The 18,995-nt window shown below is 45.0% G+C and overlaps 1 pseudogene; it reads right to left on the reverse strand.

The window, feature by feature from the left end:
- Positions 1–3,424: 3,424 nt before the first annotated feature.
- LOC102893731 lies at positions 3,425–3,897 on the reverse strand (annotated as a pseudogene).
- Positions 3,898–18,995: the final 15,098 nt, after the last annotated feature.

An 18,995-nucleotide genomic window follows, 5' to 3' on the forward strand; every position in this document is an offset into this window, starting at 1 on the left:
TAAGCCACACATTATTTAGTGGACTGTCTTTGATGGAGATATTGTGCCTCTATCTTTTCGAGCTCCTTTAAATTATTTTAGGAATGAGGCTAGGAATAAATAAATACACTGAAGTTGAATGGCCGTGCTGATCAAAAGGCAGAGGGGAATTGGGGGTGGGGTGGGGAGAGAAAGGATTTTCCATCATTCAAAGTCCCTCCTTCTGACCTGAGGGCTTCTTCCTCTGCCAGCTCCTCCTTCCAAGTGAGGTTCCACCAAAGTTGGAAATTGTTTAGAAGTTCTGCCTAAGTCTCCCTACAGAATTGGCACTTGAAGACAGAGCTCAGTGTGAGCAGCTGGCAGCAGACTCACCTAAAATGTCAGGAGAGGAAACATCCAAGAATGATTAAGAGCCAGACTACCTGAGCTTGAATCTTAACCTGTGAAACCTACTAGCTGTGTCACCTTGGCACACAGCTAGTAGGTCTGTTCCTCAGTTTACTCATCTATAAAATGGGTATAATAACTGTGCATATCTCAAAGGGTTGCTGTGAGGAATATACATTTATTACACACCCGGCACCCCCCCCCCTGCCCCCCCCCCCCCCCCCAACACACAGCATTTAGAATAGTGCTTGGTACACTGTAAACTCAATAAATGAGTAAATTCAAAAAGTTCTTCCCTGGATCCTGGCCACCCTCAGCTTCTCCAGGTCCCAGACCTGAGTGTGTCCTCTTGATCTGAAGACGAGTGCCCTTCAAGGCACTGGCTGGCAATCCCGGCTTCTCTCCAGCCGGGAAACAGACACTGGTGCCAAGGGACAGCTCCGGGCAGGCCAGGCTGGGACTGTTCCAGGCCTGCTCAGCCTCTTGATAAAATCATCTGAATCCAGAGACGAGATTTTCTGTGGTGGAGTCAGCTCAAACGGCAGGCGGATTTGCAGAAAGAGCCTCACCCTACTGCCAGGAAACTGCTGTGGCTATTGCATGAGAGGCAGCAGAACCCGGTTTTTGAGAGTGTGGGATCTGATGTCAGACGGCCTGGGATCAAATTGCCAGCCTGTCTCTTCCTATTTGTATGACCTCTGAGAGTCCTTCCGCTTTCCGTACCCTACTGTCTTAGTTTGGGATGTTCCGATAGCAGAATATGAGATGAACATTTGTGTGCAAGTGATTTAGCTGGGAGTGCAGAAGTGAGTTGGGGGAGGAAGGAGAGCAGGTGGGAGGTACTTTTGTGGGCAACTGGGCTTAATTCCACAGGGGACCCTCTGCCTCACCTGGGGTGGGGAAACCAGGGTATTTATCTACCAATCCTCATCCCTACTGGCTGAGGGCTGTTCCTGAAAGCACTTACTCCCCCATACTTCTGGCCTGCCCCTCAGGCAGAGAGATGGAAGTATTTGAGAGGCAGTGAAGCTGTGGGCCTGTACGGGGACTGTCCACTGAAGCTGCAGGTGGCCCTTGGGAGGGGTGAGGGGTTGTGGGGGACACTGGCAGCATCGGCTACTTTAGGCTCTCGCATCTGTGAGATGATAATGAGCCTATGCTATGTGATTGCCTTGAAGAGTTAGACGTGTGGTTTCTGGGTGGGCTTGAGCCAGTCGGGTGGCCCTTTAACAGCAGGGTTTCTTCTGGCTGCTAGCAGAAGAGGAGGTCAGGGGGATTCAATGCATGAGGGGGTTTGACTCATCATCACTGACTTAAAGATGGAGATGGACGGCCCGTGTCACTAGGAAAGCGGGTTCCTTAAGCGACTGAGAGAGATCCCTGGCTGACAGCCAGCAAGGAAATGGGGGCCTCAGTCCTACAACTTAGGGAACTGAATTCTGAATGAGTTGAGAAAGGGTTTTTCTTTCTTCAGTTTCCAGATGAGGACTCAGCCTCGTGTCGGCCTTACGGTACTCTGAGCAGAGAACCCAGCCCTGCCACGCTGGACTTCTGACCTGCAGAACTGTGAGCTAACCAATGGGTGATGTTTAAGCAGCTGAGTTTGTGGTATTTTGCTACACAGCAATACAAAACTAATACAGAATGGAAACTGGAGCTGTCGAGGGAAGGCCATGCCCGCCCACTTGTGAGAGTTCCCCAGTCGGCCTGGAGCTCAGCCTAAGCATTCTCCTCCAACTGGCTGGCTAGGGGATGCTAGGCAACTATGCCCAGCACACCCAGGCCACCAGCAGAGAGCCTCAGGGCATGTCAGAATCCAGAAATCCTGGTTAAGGAAAGCCAGAGCAGGAATAACCCACAGCCTCTCGTTCCTTCCATTTTGCACTTGAGGAAACCGAGGCTCGTCACAATGCCTGGATGCTGCAGAGTAGCGACAGGAGCTGGTTTCAGATGGTCCCCTTTGGAACTCTAGCTCCACCCCTTGCCAGCTCTACAACCTTGGACAAGTTATGCCAGCTCTCTAAGCCTCCGTCTTTCTGTCTGTACCGTGGGGATGGAATGCTCTGGCCATGAGCAGATGAGAGAAGGGTATTCTGGGCAGAAGGAAGAGTGTGGGCAAAGGCACAGAGGTGTGGATGGTGTGACATGCGTGACTTGAGTACAGGATAGTTGGGCAGAGGGTGGAGAATGGTCTTGAGCAGTGGGGTGGGGGCCGAGTTGTGAATGCCAGACCAGGAATTTGGGCCCCCTCCTGAAGAGTTTTAATAAGGGGTGAATTGGGTCACAGGAGGCAGATGATGTGGGCCTGTCACAGCAGCATAGATTCTGAATGATGAGGATCTCGGTGGTGGCCCAGAGAAGGGGAGGAGTGGCTGAGTCGGAGGGATGCTGAGGAGGTAGAATAGATGGAACTTAAAAGAACTGCAAGGCGCCTGAGTGCCTGGGGCACTGTTGGAGGCAGTGACAGAAAACTATGTAGTAGACTTGATGGTAAGGAGAGGGAGCACTCGGGGGCGATCCCATGTGTGGCTCGGGGAAACGAGTGCGTGGGGATGCTGTTCCCTAAGCTGGGCAACGGGAGTGAGCGGGAAGGGCGGGGTGTTTGGCGGAGGGAGGAGATGACAGGCTGACTTTGGACAAGATGAACGTGAGGTGCCAGGACCTTCTAGGCAGAGCTGGTCTTCGGGGGGCTGGATGATCAGATCCGGAGCTAGGGGAGAAGACTGGGCTGGTGACAGAGACCCAGCGGCCCGTTTTTGCGTGGCTAGGAATCAAGACCGTGAAGGGAGGTGATCTCTCAGGGGCCTGTGGAGCTCCCAGGCTGAGGGACAGGCCTGGGAGAAGGCGATGGAAGAGAAGTGGCGAAAGAGAGGTAGCAGCCAGGGAGGCAGGAGAAAAACCCGGAGAGGAGTTACTCATGGGACATGCTGAGAGAAGGACGCACTTTGAGGAGTATGACCTTTTTTTTTCTTTTTAGATGAAAAGGCATTTTATTATTATTTTACTATATAACATATTAGTAAATATAGCTGACTGCATTTTTCTCAAATGCCAAATGAGACACAGGATAACGTTTCTCTTTGATTACTGAAAACTTCAATATCATCTGTCTTTTGGAGGCTTCAGCTTCTTACGACATCTATGATACTGTCCACGAGGATACCATTGGTGCTTAGTAGTAAAGAACATTTTGCTAAGTTGCTGTTTCATGGGTCCTTGCTCAAAGTGTTCATCTTTTTCTTCTAATCTGGTTTTCAGAACTTGATCCTGTGTTTCTTCATGATTATGTACAGGATCTAGCTGAGGGATAGGTTTTGTGTATTCATATGGAATATCTACAGAAGGATGGTAGCATACTATTGTCCTGCCATCAGATGTCAAAGCAAGCTCTACTTTGCAATTATAGTCATCTGGAAGAGAAGGATATGTAGATTTATGAGAAATACAACATAAAGCTCCATTTTCAATTGGAAATAAATGTTTCAAGATAGATCCGTTTGATAGCGCCCATTTTACTGCTGCTACCACCATGATGAATCGTGTCCAGTACTACACAGAGTGAGATGAGGAGCGAAGGGGCTGCGGGTTGAACAAGGCCATCCCTGAGGACTTTGGCCAAAGCCGCCACAGTGAGGTGAAGGAAGCAAAGCCGGCCGGTAGAGGGCCGCCGAGGGCTCGGTTTGAGCGTGTGGAGACCCCAGGGAGAGATGAGGACGTAAATAACTGCTCTGGTCCTCACAGTTATCACTGGTCAAATGGGAATCAATGTAGGAGTCAGGGTTGTTGTTAAAAACCAAATCAATCATTCACCAGGAAAGCACCTTGTGAACTGACAGCGGCGTCAGCCAAGAAAGCGGTGCATAGTTCCCAAGGCACGCGGATAAATGATACTGGAAACGGCTGGCAATACCTCCAGTTCCCAGGAGGCGGCAGCACCTCATCAAGTGACACTTGATCTTGTAGGACCAAGCATTGCATTTCATCGTTTCATATATTTATTCCACAATTCTCAGCACAGCTACTATGTGCTCAGCTCTGGGTTAAGCACTAAAGATTATATACCTTCATGGAGCCTACATTTTGGTTGAAGAAGCGGTAACACAAATAGGTGAATTATCTTCATAAATGTCAATAAACCCTCTGAATTCCAAAGCTTTATATTTTCCATGTTGGCGGGAGACTTTCTAAAAATTGTGACATTGAACAAAAGGTACCGAACAGAAGTTAGGTTCCAATACTGGGTCCACCACTAAGTGATGTTATCTGCTTATTCATGGATCAGAATGGATGTATTTTCCAAAGACGGCCGCGCTGATATATCCCATCCCCCATACACTCCTTATAATGTGACTGACATTCTCCCAGTTAAGCAATAAAGAGTCTTCGTGTCGTGCCCTTGAATCCGGGCAGGCTGGATTGCGACTGCAGTGGGAGGATACTTAACGCTTTCTGAGACTGGGTCATATAAGGCCATACCCCTTTCATCTGGGGATTCTCTGGGGACATTAAAACTCAGTCACTAGGCTATAAGGAAGCTTAAGCAGCCTGTGGAGAGATTATGTGGTGATGAACCAAGACCCCCAGCCCCCAGCACTGGCTAAGCTCCCAGCCAACAGCTAGCATCAGCTTCCTAGCTACGAGAGCAAGCCATCTTGCAGGTAGAGATTTCAGTACCAAGATGAGCTGTCCCAGATGACGCTACACTGAGCAGAGATGAGCTGTCCTTGACTGCAGAACTGTGAACAAAATAAATGATTGCTACTGTTTTAAGCCAATTAAAATTTGAGAAGGTTTGTCATTCAGCAATAGATACAACTCATTAAATTAATAGCTACGAAGGTCTACTCTGCTGGGCTCTTTGCTAGGAGCTAGAGTGTAGGGTAAATGGGAGACTCAGTCTGTGCTATCAGGAACTTTACTGTCCTTCTGGGAGAATAGACTTTGATTAAAGTACAGTCACTTACTGGCTAACCTAACCTTGAAGCTGTGACAAGATTACCTGGCTCCAGGTGCCTCATCTCATTACCTTATCTCCAAATATATTCCATGTGCTATTAGCCTCTCTTTCCTCAGAGTCATTGTGAATCTCCACAGGGAGCATGGCTATGAAGGACACGCACCGAGCTGGGAGAGGTCCAGGGGCAGCCCTGGGGTGATGGGCCTGTGGGCATCGCCATGCATGCCACCACCAGAGCTCTGCCCTAGCCCAGGCCACCACTTCCCGCCTCTCGCTCTCATATCAGAGACCCAGCTGCAGGTTGACGCTACATCCATAAATTCCCCTCTCCTTGGCCACCCCGCCCCCCCACACCTAGACGTGTGTGCCATGGCAGAATGGATTGTCCTCATGTGGATGAATCTAGGAAAGAGACCCACACAGACTCTAGAAGTGAGCTGGAATGCTGTGTAGAGAATCCTGGGCTCCTGGGTACTCCAAAATGGAGAGAGACATCTTCAAAGGACTTGACCAAAGAGGCTGCCTGGAGGGCAATTGGGACCCCTCAAGAGAGTTTTTCTGGTGGTGAAATAGGTCCAGTAGCTGAATGGAAATTGTCAGGAGAAAGCTGGAAAGTGCATCACTCATGTCCGTCACTGCAGGAGGTGTGGAGCTGGCAGGGTCCGCCAGAGAACCTTTAAAACACCCATGATAAAAAGAGCCAGGTTTGAACATCTGCCAATCTCAGGGAGCAATGCTCTAGGAAATTACTAGACTTTAGGGCTCCTCCTTCCTTTTTTCACCTTTCTTCCTGCCCCACCCTGACCTTTGACTCTGGAGGGGTCAGAACACTTGAAGGGCAAGCTGGACAGGCAGGAGAGGGGAGCAGGTTGGGCTGTGGAAGGCTGCCCTGGCTCAGCTTGGAAACTCAGTGGGGAAGGGAGGTAGCTTCTTTCCTATTCTCTCTCCCTCCTCTCGGTCCTCTTTACTGTTTATCCATTCATGACTCACTCCGGACTCATGTAGGGTGGCGGACTCATGTAGGGTGGCGTAAGGAGAGGGAGGAGACAAAATGTTGGTGGTGCCCCCTGGGGAGGCCAGATGTCCAAATGCTGGCTCTTCCTCTTGTGGGCTGTTCTGTGAGTGTATCTGGAGAAATCACCCATGGGTGTGCCATTCCCTGACAAGGGTGACATAACCTCAAGCTAACTTACGACATCTCCTCATCTGCACGGGTTCTTGCCCTGCAGGCATCCTCTTGAATGGGCTCGCAGGAGTCCATAGCAGCCCTCTTCACTCTTGCTCCCCAGTTGGCTCCAGTGCCCTCGGGCCAAGCTTTCTGGGCAGCTCTCTTGAAGTCCCCCTTCCCCCATCAGACTTGAGAAGGGCAGAAGAACAACTCTTTCCTTCAAGAAACCCTTTTCCCAGTATCGCCTCTCGCCCTATGCTTCTGCCTGCTGGCAGGTGATAGACTCAAAGTCAAAAACCGGTTTGGTTGCCATCTGTCCACATGTCTTGCACTTCACTCCAGATCGTGGGCACATTTTTCTTACCTCTGGAGCTTTGGCCAAAATCTCTGAGATAGGATGTGCCCTTTGAAAACTCCTGTTACATCAAGAATCGTTCTGCACCTGTAGGAATTCAGAACGCACCTCAATGGCGTGAAGATTACTTTAAGCTAAAAAACACCTGAGCGAACAGCAGCAGCAGCAGGAAAAAACCTGAAGATTTAAGCAAGATCTTCCCCAAAATTACAGCAGCTGTAGATCCCCTTTCTGTGAGGTTTACAGCCAGAAAGAAGACCAACCATTATCAATGGGGATGAGTAATTACATAAACAAACTTTATCTGATACTGTCTTGTCCTATTTCTATTTGCTCTTCCTTAGAAGCCCTTTCTCCCGCCCTCACTCCTGCTTCTTATTCAATGGGTTTATAAACATCTGTCTTTGGATGTCCCAAGTAAATAAACATTGTCTTCTCTCCCGTTAACCTGTTTGCTCTTAGTTAATTCACAGGCTCCCAACACATTCTCCTCTTGACAGCGAGAGCATAAATGGCCGGCTGAGATGTTCTACCCAGTGCTGGATTCGATCTTCTTGTTCTGCCAATGTTACTGCATAGCAAAGAGTGCCCTCATTCTCTTCCTCTTTCTCTCTCTCAAATATGTTAATTGGATTGGAAGAGTTGAAAAAAAGAGAACATGTAAGAGATTATACTGCTAAATTTATTGCTTAACTATATAAATCATTCTATCTCCAGTTTAGCTGCAAATCACGAAGCAACGTTGATGTGTGCTAGGGAGCAGCTACATGAAAGGAAGGCTTTTTTGGTTCCAAAGTGATAACCATGGGCAGCAGAGTGGATGAATTATGCTTGCTTTCATTCGTTCTAGTCTAATTGCATTTGAGTGGAATGTAAAATGTCAAGAAGTGGCTGATTACAGTGACTGAATAACAACAGCAACAAACCACAATTGCTTCTGCATGAGTCAGCTCAGGTTGCTATAACAAAATGCTGTAGACTGGGTGGTTTAACAACAGGAATTTATTTCTTGCAGTTCTGGACACTGGAAGTCCAAGTTCAAGGTATTTGCTGATTTGATTCTTTGGTGAGGGCTACTTCTTAGCTTTCAGATGCCAGCCTTCTTGCAGTGTCCTCACGTGGTGGGGGGGGGGGGGGGGGATGGTGGAGAGAGAGAGCTCTGTTCTCTCTTCCTCTTCTTAGAGGGGCACTAATCCTACCAATGTGGCCCCATCTGCTTGGTCACATCTAAACCTAATCACTTCCCAAAGGTCCCACCTGCTTGGCAACATCTAAACCTAATCACTTCCCAAAGGCCCCACCTGCAAATACCATCACCTTGAGAGTTAGGGCTTCAACATATGAATTTGGGGCAGCTGGGGGACACAAACATTCAGTTTATAACAGCTTCTTTATAAACAAAGACTAACCGAAAGTTAAAAGGTATTATAACGAACCCCACGTAAAATATTTGTGTTAAAATGTGTCATTTTTTTTTTCCTTTCTGCCTGTCTTTAGATGGATCTTGCCAGCAGATGTCAAATCTACTTTCTGATTCTTTCTGCCAGGTATAGAAAAAACATTGTGTTTCAATAGAAAATTGAGCTCCATCTGTAACACACCTTTCTGGGTCTTCAGATTCTAGCCCTGTTCGTTGTCTTTGAGCTATTTTGCAACTCTATGTAAATTGTAAGTAACTGGTATATAAATGTCCTGTCTGGTAGTGATTTTAATTGATTTCTTCCCCATGGTGGAAAAGTCACTTTTATCCCTATTTGCAATTCATCCTAACGTTCCTTTACTCCATATAAATCCGTGCTATTTTGAGCTTTCTTTTGAATTTGTTGTAACATCTGCCTGGTTTTCTCAGATCATGAGTCATACCTTTTTCTGAAAATTATCTTTTAACACAGGGAAACCTTTGGGAAGAAGTGGCAGGACTCAACTTCCAAAGGAGAACTGGCTGAATCTCTGAGCCCCATGTCCTCTCCAGGGATCATGATCCCCCATTCTTCCAGGTGCTCAGGCCCCAAAACATTGGGGTCATTACTGACTCTTCCTTTTCTTACCCTCACATCCAAACCTATGGTAGGCTGAATAATACCATCCTCCCCACCCCTCACGCCCCCACTCCGGAGATGTCTATATCCTAATCCTAGAACCTGTGAATATATTACCTTATGAGGCAGAAAGGACTTTGCAGATGTGAGTAAATTAAGGATTTTGAGATGAGGAGATTATCCTTGATTATTCAAGTGGGCCCGATGTGATCACAAGGCAGGCAGGAAGGTCAAAGTCAGAAAAATGAGATGTGGGGATGGAAGCAGAAGTTGGAGCCACGTGCTTTGAAGATGGAGAAAGGGGCCATGAGCCAAGGAATCCAGGTGGCCTCAAGTAGCTGTAAAAGGCCAGGAAACAAATTCTCCCTAAGGAGCCTCTAGAAGGAACCAGCATTGACAACACCTTGATTTTAACCCCACAAGACTCTTTTTAGACTTCTGACCTTCAGAACTGTGAAAAATAACTTCGTGTTGTTTTAAGCCAGTAAACTTGGGGTAATCTGTTAAAGCAGAAGTAGGTGGCTAATGCAAACACTACGGCAAATTAGATTGGTTTTATCTTCAAAACATAATCAGGATCCTCCCAGTTCTGCAACTGGTACCTGGGCCAAGCCAGTTCCATCACTTAACCTGGGCTGTTGAAAAGACCTGCTTACTGGTCTCCCTGTCTGCCCTGGACCTCTAGCCTTTTCTGTCCTCTGGATGCAGGATATGAGAGTCTTTATATGCCGCTCTGGCTTTCACCCTTGGCCTTGTCTTTCTCTAATGCTTCAATGGTTCCCAGCAGTAGCATCCATTTCCACTGTCCTTATAATTACTATTTCTCCATACCCCCAAAGGCCTGATGCTTCCACTCACCTGGGCATCCCCATCCTCCACATGTTATTCCAGTTCACCACCAGTGACAGTGTTGACAATTGCACTGCTGCAGCTTGCCAGGGCCTATCCATACTTATAACCAGCAATGGGATTCTCGCTGCTAGCTAGCTGACAGACAATCAGCTCCCAAATCCTTTCAAAGACTCTGCTTTTTCAGACCACTCCTGGTTACAGCTGTTGCAGGTCAGGTCTGCACGCAGGAAGTGTTTTAGGGAGTGCTCATTATATCAACACCTGTTGGAGAGGCATAGAAGGAGATGAACTCCAGTGAGGGGTGAGCAGACGGCTGAAACGCAATACCGTTGCAACAAATGTTGCAGCTACAACAAGGGTCACAGCTGCCAGTCCTGTAAGGAACTCTGGAGCTGGGGTAGCCTTTCAGAGTTGTCTGCATATGGGGCAAGAAGGCTAGGCCTTTATGTCCCTACCTTGGTGAGTCATTGGATGTGTGTTGGCTCCAGGAAGCGGTGTAACCTTGGGCAAGGCAGTTTCCTTCAGCCTTGGGCAGCCTTTGCAGAGAGACTCACCTGAGAGCTTCCGGCCACGAGTATTCTCTTCTCAGCAGCTGGGTAAATGAGCTCTGAAAGTGGTGCAGATTGTATCAGATTTTATCACTATCCTGCCTAAATTGCTTCAGTAACTTAAAACAAAATTCATGTGCAATAGGCCTTTCATTCTCTGGCCACTGATTACCCCCCGAACCGTGCTCCCCCTGGCTCACCACACTCAGTCCTATTAGCCTTATTTCTATCCATTCACTCAGCAAATACTTACTGAATATTTACTGTGGAATAAACAATGTTCTAGATCAGGGGTTCACAGACTATGCACCATAGGCCAAGTTGTGTGGCTGCTTGTTTTCGTAAGTAGAGTTTTATTAGGGTACAACCACACCTTTTAAAGTATTGTCTAGGGCTGCTTTTGTGCTAAAATGTCAGAGAGAACACATGGCTAGCAAAGCCTGTAATATTTACTATTTGATCCTTTGCAGAAATAATTTGCTGACATCTCTGTCCGATGTGTGTGTGTGTGTGTGTGCGTGTGTATGTGGCAAGCCTCAAATTTAGGCCACGCATATAATTTTAAATTTTCTAGTAGCCACATTAAATAAGTTTATAAAAAATAAATATCAGATCTCAAATGTAATAACATGTAACCAGTATAATAAATTATCAATAAGAAATTTTATATTATTTTATATGAAGTCTCTAAAATTCAGTGCGTATTTTACACTTACTGCGTTTCTCAGTTTGGGCCCCTCTTCAGGTGGTCACTAGCTGTACGTGGCTAGTGGCTCCTGTATCAGGTGGTGCAGTTCTAGAAGCAGATGACACAGCAGTGGAAAAGCAGACCAAATCCCGTCCACTGAAATTCATATTCCTAATGGGGAAGGGAGACAATAAACAAACATGTAAAAGAAATTTTATGCCTGATGGTGACAAGTGGCAACATGGATTGTTGGAGCAGACGCTGTGTGTTTAAATCAGGGGAGGTCACACTGAGAAGGTACACAGTGAAGAATTACCCTGACCCAGAGGTCTGGGTTCGGCCCTGGCTATAGGCCCCTGCAATGTCCTGCCTGTAGAGTGTTTCTGTTTGCCCCGGCGACTTTGGCCAAGGGACAATCTAACAATGAGATTTATGATACGGACTTTGAGTCACATCTGTCAGTTCTGACCTCTCGAGGAACTGACTAAAAGTATTTGCTGACCTCTGGGAGGGGCTAGGGACAAAGGTCAACTACATGGGCAGTATGTGATCAAAACCCAGTAACTACTCTGGACACCAAAGTCTTGCGTGACCTTCCCCGATTGGCAATGCTCTGTGCCTATTGTCACATTTTGTGAGTTAGAGGAGGTAACACCATCGTCCGTGGCTCCACAGGACAGGGCAACCAGAAGGTTCATGTGTGGATCCCTCCTGGACTCTGCTCTGAGCATCCCTTCCTTGTAATGTAGGGAGGAGGCAAGAGAATGAAAGTGTCTAATCAAGCTGTATTCAGAGACTGCAATATGCTTATTGCCCTGCAGTCAGACCGGAGGACACCTGCAGAACAAAGGAAGATTTCTGCTGGGATTGCTAAGAACCCATTTGCCACACCCGGAAGGGAAAACAGAGTCTTTAAGTGATGCCCTATGGAAAATACAATCATTCATTCTCTATGGCCAAAACCATGGCGAACCTATGGATCAGAGCCTGACCTCTGGGAGGGGCTGGGGACAAAGGTCAGCTACATGGGCGGTATGTGATCACGCTGCATACTCTTGTCCTTTCATACTGCATGTCCATACCATCAAAGGAAAATGGTTAAACAAAGTCTTTAAACTATAATTCACAGAAAGTGAAGAAAGATATATAAACTGAATCCCCCCGACACTCGGAGTCCCTCCCAGCATCTTTTTTGGTGCCTCTCAGTGCCTTTACTCTGTCCCTTTCCCTGCCACTGTCTCCTGTTTCTCTCTCTGTCCCTCTGAGTCTCTCTCAGGCTCTCTCACTCTCTGTCTCTGAGCAGAGACCAGCTCTGTCTATGGAGCGTGACCCCTTCTCTAATAAACTTTCCTTTTGACTAACTCTGGCATGCATGTGAATTCTTTCTTACGCTCCAAGAATACTGTTCCCTCTCTGTGTGGGGCTCGAGCTCCCTGTCCCCACTTGGGAAATTTGCTCTGTCCTGCATCACTTGGGCTGCATTCATCTGGATCCTTTCCCTGGAATAAACCTTAACCACGAGTATGACAGCTTTCAGTGATTTCTGTGAGTCCTTCTAGCAAATTATCAAACCTGAGGATGGTTTAGAGAAGAGCCCTGAACTTGCAGTTGGTGTCAGAAGTGAGGGCAGCCTTGTGGACAACGGTACGCTCCCTCTGACTCTACAGTTGGCCCTAAACTCTTTGTGGAAGGTGAGTAAAGACCTGAAGGAAGTGAGGGGAGCAGCTAGGAGGTGAGAAGGCTGGAGCAGAGTGAGCAAAGAGGAGAGCGGAAGCAGATTCTTTTTAACTCACTACATTGATAAACCACTTTATGCATGTGCCAAATTCTCCTGTTTTAAAATTGCAACATCAGGATTAAGGTTTAGGTTAAGATTTAGTTTTGGTAAAGAGTTGGGGATGAGAGTGAGTTTTACTGTTTTATTTTGTTCAGTCTAGGTAAAGGATTAAAGTTTAGGTTAAGATTTAGTTTTGGTAAAGGGTTGGGGATGAGAGTGAGTTTTACTGTCTTATTTTGTTCAGGGTGTGGTCAGGGTGTAGGCTTCCGTGGTTAGTATTCAGCGGTAGGTTATAGTTAAGGTTATAGTTCATGGTTATAGCTAAGGTTAGTGCTCAGACTGAATGTGTAGCGCATGGAATTCGGTATTGGGAGTCCTGTCTAGTTCCTGGTGCATGCATTTGTATGAATTCTACTAAAAAGCCAGATACACACCTTCTTTTAAGATAATAAAGGAAGTCAATCGAGCATTGTTTTAGAAATCAGAGGGAGAAAATGTGTAACCTTAGCAATTATACCATATAATTATTAAATTATGCAAGTCACAGAAAGACATTCTTGGACACGGAGGGACTTGGAAAGTATATCACCCATGAGCTCTTTCTAAAAAATGTAATATGGCTGAAAGGATTCAGACAAATGAAAAATAAAATAGAGAGCATTTCTGTAATAAGGAGGTGTTTTATGTATGGAGCAGTGGTGAACAAAGAAGCCAGTTATAAACAGTTAAATTTAAATACTCTTGGTAACATGAAAAAGGACAAGATTCGGTTTGAAAAATTAGTAAGGAAGTAAGCATACATAGTTTTCCAACCCTTCAAGCCATGTGGGAAGAGAAAGAAGAGAAGTTACGGTGTTCAGAAGGCCGATGATCGGAGAGGTCGATGTGAAGCAGTCATTTAAACAAAAATGGTTGTAAAAGTGATGAATGCACAAGGTAAAGACATTCAAACCTTAGGAAAAGCGTTCAATTCAAAGTGATGCAAAGTAAGCCTCTCCTAGGATTTCCCTTAAGTTGCTCTCCTCAGATGAATTTGCTATTTCTTGCCCTTTTCTTTCTAGTCACTTTCTTATTCATTGGCATACATCCTAACTATTAGGAAAGGTGTGTTTCTTCCACTCTCATGTTGTATTGGTAATGAACTGGGTCTAGAATTCTAGAACTTTGGAGGCTTGATTTTTGCCTTCTAGCCTCCCGGGCTGCTGATGACATTTTGAGAAATTTTCCTTTGCAGGCGACCACTTTTGCTGCGGCTACTATTTGTTTGTTTGCTTGCTTGTTTGTTTGTTTATCTTCATACCAGAAGCTTTTTAAGATTGCTTCTTAATTCCCGGTTCTGAAACTTGACCATGAATTGTCTAGTTGTGGGTCTTTTCCCAGCTAGTCTCTTCAGCACTTGGAAAGCTTCCCATCTAAAGACTGTGTCTTCCGTCACCTACATGAAGTCACCCAGCCAGACCTTCGTTTCAAACATGAATGGTCAACTAACCACCAGACATTTTTGCAAAATCGACAGCGAAACTGAGAAGGACCAGGATGAACAAAGGGAGACAGATATAACTCAAGGAACTGAAAGTTTCAAAGTGCTGACTGGCTCTCTCCAGATCCATGACTATTGAAACCTCAAGTCACCAAAGTGCTGCTCAGTAATCATCTTTCTTTTCCCTATTCCACTAACTCTCTTCCTCCCCGAGACAATGATTTTATATCTTTACCTCTCTTTCTAGAGCTCCAATGTGCCTTCCCCCATGCTCAGCCTGAGCCGATTACCTTGATTTCCCTGAGAATTAGAAGAGTAGAAGTCTCAGAAGCTCCCACGCCAGAAGGACGCAATGACCTGATCCATTGCCCATGTATTCTATCATCCTTTCTATTGCTATAGAGTAATTGTCTCTACTCTGAGCTAAGCCCAGCTCCTCCCTCTATGCCCTAGATGCCACCTCCTCTCTCCACCTTGAGGACACAGCTTTACCATTCTCTCCGTTTCTCCTGCATCTTCATTTCCCTTCCCCTATTGTATCATTCCCATCAGCTTGCAACCATGTTATTATTTTTCAAATCTTAAAACACAATAATCCTTTGCTCCCCGCTCCAGCTACTGCTTCTCTTCCTCCCGTTGCAGGTAAACTTGAAAAACTTGTCTATACTTGTTGCCGCTGATTCTTCATCGGCTACTCTCTCTTAATCCAGATTTCGCCCCCACCATTCTACCAAAACAAGTCTTGTCGTGATCAACAATGGTCTCCTTATAACTAAATCCAGTGGTCAATTCTCAGGCCTCATCTTATGTGGGACATGGGTGATTGATCACTCCGTCTCCTTCCAACACTGTTTTCACTTGGCTTCTAGCCCTTTACACTCTCCCGGTTCACCTCCGACCTCAGTGGTAGTTTCTTCTTGCTCTCTGTACCTGATTCTCCCTTAATTGTCCATCCTCCTAATACTGGAATCTTCAGGACTCAGTCTTTGAACCTCTTCTCTTATCTGTAGTCTTCATGCACTCTTTCAAAAGACCATCTATATCCAATATCTGTAGTGCTAATTTCTCTCCTCTGATCTCAAGACTTGTATATTTCACTGCCTGTTGAACTTGTTCTCTTGGATGTCAAATACACATCTCATACTTAGCAAATCTAACACCGAGCTCCCAGTCTCCCCATCCCTACCCCGCAAATGGATTCTCCTACAGTCTCCTCTTTCAGTAAACAGTATTTCATGTCTCCTCACATGATACATCTCATGTATCATATATTATAGAATATATCCATCATATATATGGAATATGACATCTTATAATCACTTCCACCTGGTCCATGCTACGGTCATTTCATACCTGGGCCTTCTGGCATAATGTCCTAACTAGAAAAACCACCTCCTCCCAGTTTGCTGGGTACTTTCTAGGTTTTCTCATGGAAAGTCCAGTCTCAGGAAATGCCTCAGCCTCTGGGTAAACCAGGATGGTTTTTCATCCTTCTTTTAACTGGGCTCAGCTTTTCCCATGACCTCCTTAGATTCTTCTCTCAATGAAGCTAGGATGATTCTTTTGAAAAGCAAATTTTATCACATCATTTCTCTGCTCAAAACTCTTCAATGGCTCCCCTTGCCACACAGAGAGAAAACCATTGCTTTCAGTGGCTTCCAAGACTGCAGGGTCCATAAGCTTGTAAGCAAAGATGGAGAGTTCATTTTGAGCAGGCTGATATTAAGGTACCTGTGGAATGCTCAATCGACAATGTCCAGAACTGAAGGGAGAATCAAGAACATATTCTGTTTGTAAAGCAAGAACAGATGGTTACAGGAAAAGTTCCAATAAAGAATTCTAGGAAATTAGAAATACTTGTTAAATTGAAAAAAAATCAATAGTAGGACTGAAAGATGAAATTACAGAATAGAGCTCTGGGGATACTAATGATAGTAAATAATAATATACATAAAAGTTGTTTATGTATTATTTAAAATTCAAGGTATAAAAAATACTTAAATATACATATTTGCAACACAATGCTTCCAACTCCCCAAATCTCCATTGTGCACTTTCCCAAACCAAGGACACTCTTCAACATAACCAGCGTACAACCTCCAAATCGAGAAATCAGAAATCAGTGTTGTTATAACACTGACATCCGATCCAAAGACTCTATTCAGATTTCAACTGTCCCAACAATGTCTCTTTCTTGTTTGGCCCAGGATCACACTTTGCGCTTAATAATCATGTCTCTTTAGACTCCTTCAATCCGGAACCGTTCCTTAGTCTCTTCCTGTCTTCACGACCTAAAAAGTTTTAAAGAGGTCAAGACTTTCATTCTGTAGGATGTAGCTCACCCTGGTTTCCACAGATCGTATTCTTGTGAGGAATACACAGAATATACAGACATACATTCTGTTCTCTTCTCACTGCATTGCATCAGGAGGCTTGTGACGTTGACCTGTTCTACTGTTGGTGAGGTTAATCTTGATCACTTGGTTGATTTGCTGTCTGCAGGGTTTCTCTACGTTCAGTCATAGTTTTCCTCTTTGTAATTGACAAGTATTTCGTGGGAAGATACTCTTGAACTGCACCAATAACCTCATTAAACCTCCATTGATCTGACTTAGTATCCACTGATGATTCTTGCCTAAATTAACCACCATTATGGTGGTTGCCAAATGGTCATTTTCTTTTACCTTCATTCTTATGTTGATGAAAAAAGAAACCACATACTAAACCTGACAAGCGCAGGGGAGGCCTGCGTGGCGGGCCTTATAAACTCAGAGACTGAAAGTAACCACACAGGATGATCTGAACATAAAAATTCCTAACTGCAAGCAAGCCATGGAGGATAGTCACGTCCTAGTCCTGTAGCTTCCTTGACAAAGGTCAATCTTACCTTAAGTCAGCCTGTCTATTTCTTTTTGCATCTAAGGTAACATACTTTTGAAAACGTCACAGTCATCTCTTTTTCCAGACCCCTGAGGGCACAGCTATCTCACCGGACCTCAGAACCCCTCATTGTGTCTGTTTTACTTTGTATCTAATCCCAGAGATTTCCCCGCTTTAATTTTCTGCCACTCCCTTAATCTACCGAGAACAGACATAACCCTCCTTATGTCTCCTCCTTTGATTCTAATGTATAAAATAAGCTGCAAAACTGCCATTCTTCGGAGCATTTTTTTCATTTTTTTTGAGATTTTGCTTCCTGGCAATAGTCATCAGTTTGGCTTAAATAAACTCCTAAAAATTATCTACAGGTTTGGACGTTTCTTATGTCGACGCTTGCTACATTTATTATTGGCGTTCTGCCATAAGGAGATTTCTCTTTTCCTTCACTTATTTGAATAGGCTCATAGATTCCTATTTTATTCAATAGATCTTATCTATTATTCTCATTATTTATTTTTGTATCCAGATTTGACCAGCAGGAAAACCTCATCAAAATTTTCTCCTGTATCCTTCAGATATGTCCTCATAAAATTTTTTTTTAAACAATTTTTTAAACAATTCTTTACTTTCAGGCACAAGAATATGTTCTGAGCTCATCTTGTAAATTCTCTGGCTCAGCATTGGAATCAACTATTTCTCCAAAGAGTCCTAGAGTGAAGAATGGTATTTGGAAACTAAAATCTGGGTATTTGGTTGCTTATTGCTTCTGGGATGTCATCAATTATAGGCCTCCTCAGTGTACAGAGGCAGAACATATAAGCGTGCACACACATGTGTGTCCGTATGTGTGTGTACTCTACATACGACTATAACTATTTCATTATCGATCTACGTAAATACATTTTTAAAGGCCCGTGGGTTCGCACAGATACCTTCAATTTCCACCTAATACTTTAGGATTATTTTTAGCCTTTCCCTTTTCCACGTATCCCTTCTCCATCAGCAAGAAAGCTGTCTCTCATTATCTTCAATATGGTTATGGATGTACTCGATCTCTCTGTCTGCAGCTAAGTTCTCTGCCATGCTGGCCACCTCCTTGGCTTCTAAACCCATCTGCTGCTACCTCTGTGGTCACTACTACCTCCAAGAAAAGGGGAGGAAAGGAATGGGGAGGGAGGGACACGGAAGGGCGAGGAAGTGAAGACTAACTGATTCAGCAAGGAAGGAAAGAATATGCGTTTTTAAGTTCTCTTTTTTAACATTATTTTTTAATCCTTCTGAAATTTTTTCTTTACTGTATGAGGCAGGAATCTGTCTCAATCTTTTCCCAAGTATAGCAATCAATCATATTTGTTGAAGAGTTTGTCCTTTCCTCTGCTTCAGACATAGTTCCTTTGGCTGTAGTTTGTATAAGGACACAACTCAAGAATGTAAGAACAGTTCATGCCTCACGTTGGCACGAGAGCAGGAAAGCCAGGAACTGAGGACACTCTCCATCTCTCAAGAGCCAAGTAGCTTCTCACCTTTCATGGGCCACAAGACTTACTCATCACTGCTTCTCTCTGTCTTTTTTTAAAAATCAGCTTCCTCTGCTGCACATGGTCCCCACGGCCACCAGCCTCAGTCTGTCCGACTTGACCACTGGACTGCACACTATTATTGGCCATGGAGTATCTACAAGGCCCATGTTTTGAGAGAGATAACCTGCTTTTCTCAGTCTGGACTACAAACTGGTTTATCTTAGGTCTGGGGTCTACCTCTGATCCAATTGCCTTTGGTTGGGGCAAGAAGCAAAGTTGCAAGAGTTCCTGGGGAGGGCCCTACAGGGCTGTAGATAGGATGAAACAGTTTTTTTTTTTTAGAAGAATGAGTCATATGTAGGACG

The sequence above is a fragment of the Pteropus alecto genome, unplaced genomic scaffold (genome assembly GCF_000325575.1).
Source record: "Pteropus alecto unplaced genomic scaffold, ASM32557v1 scaffold354, whole genome shotgun sequence".
NCBI classification, from domain to species: domain Eukaryota; kingdom Metazoa; phylum Chordata; class Mammalia; order Chiroptera; family Pteropodidae; genus Pteropus; species Pteropus alecto.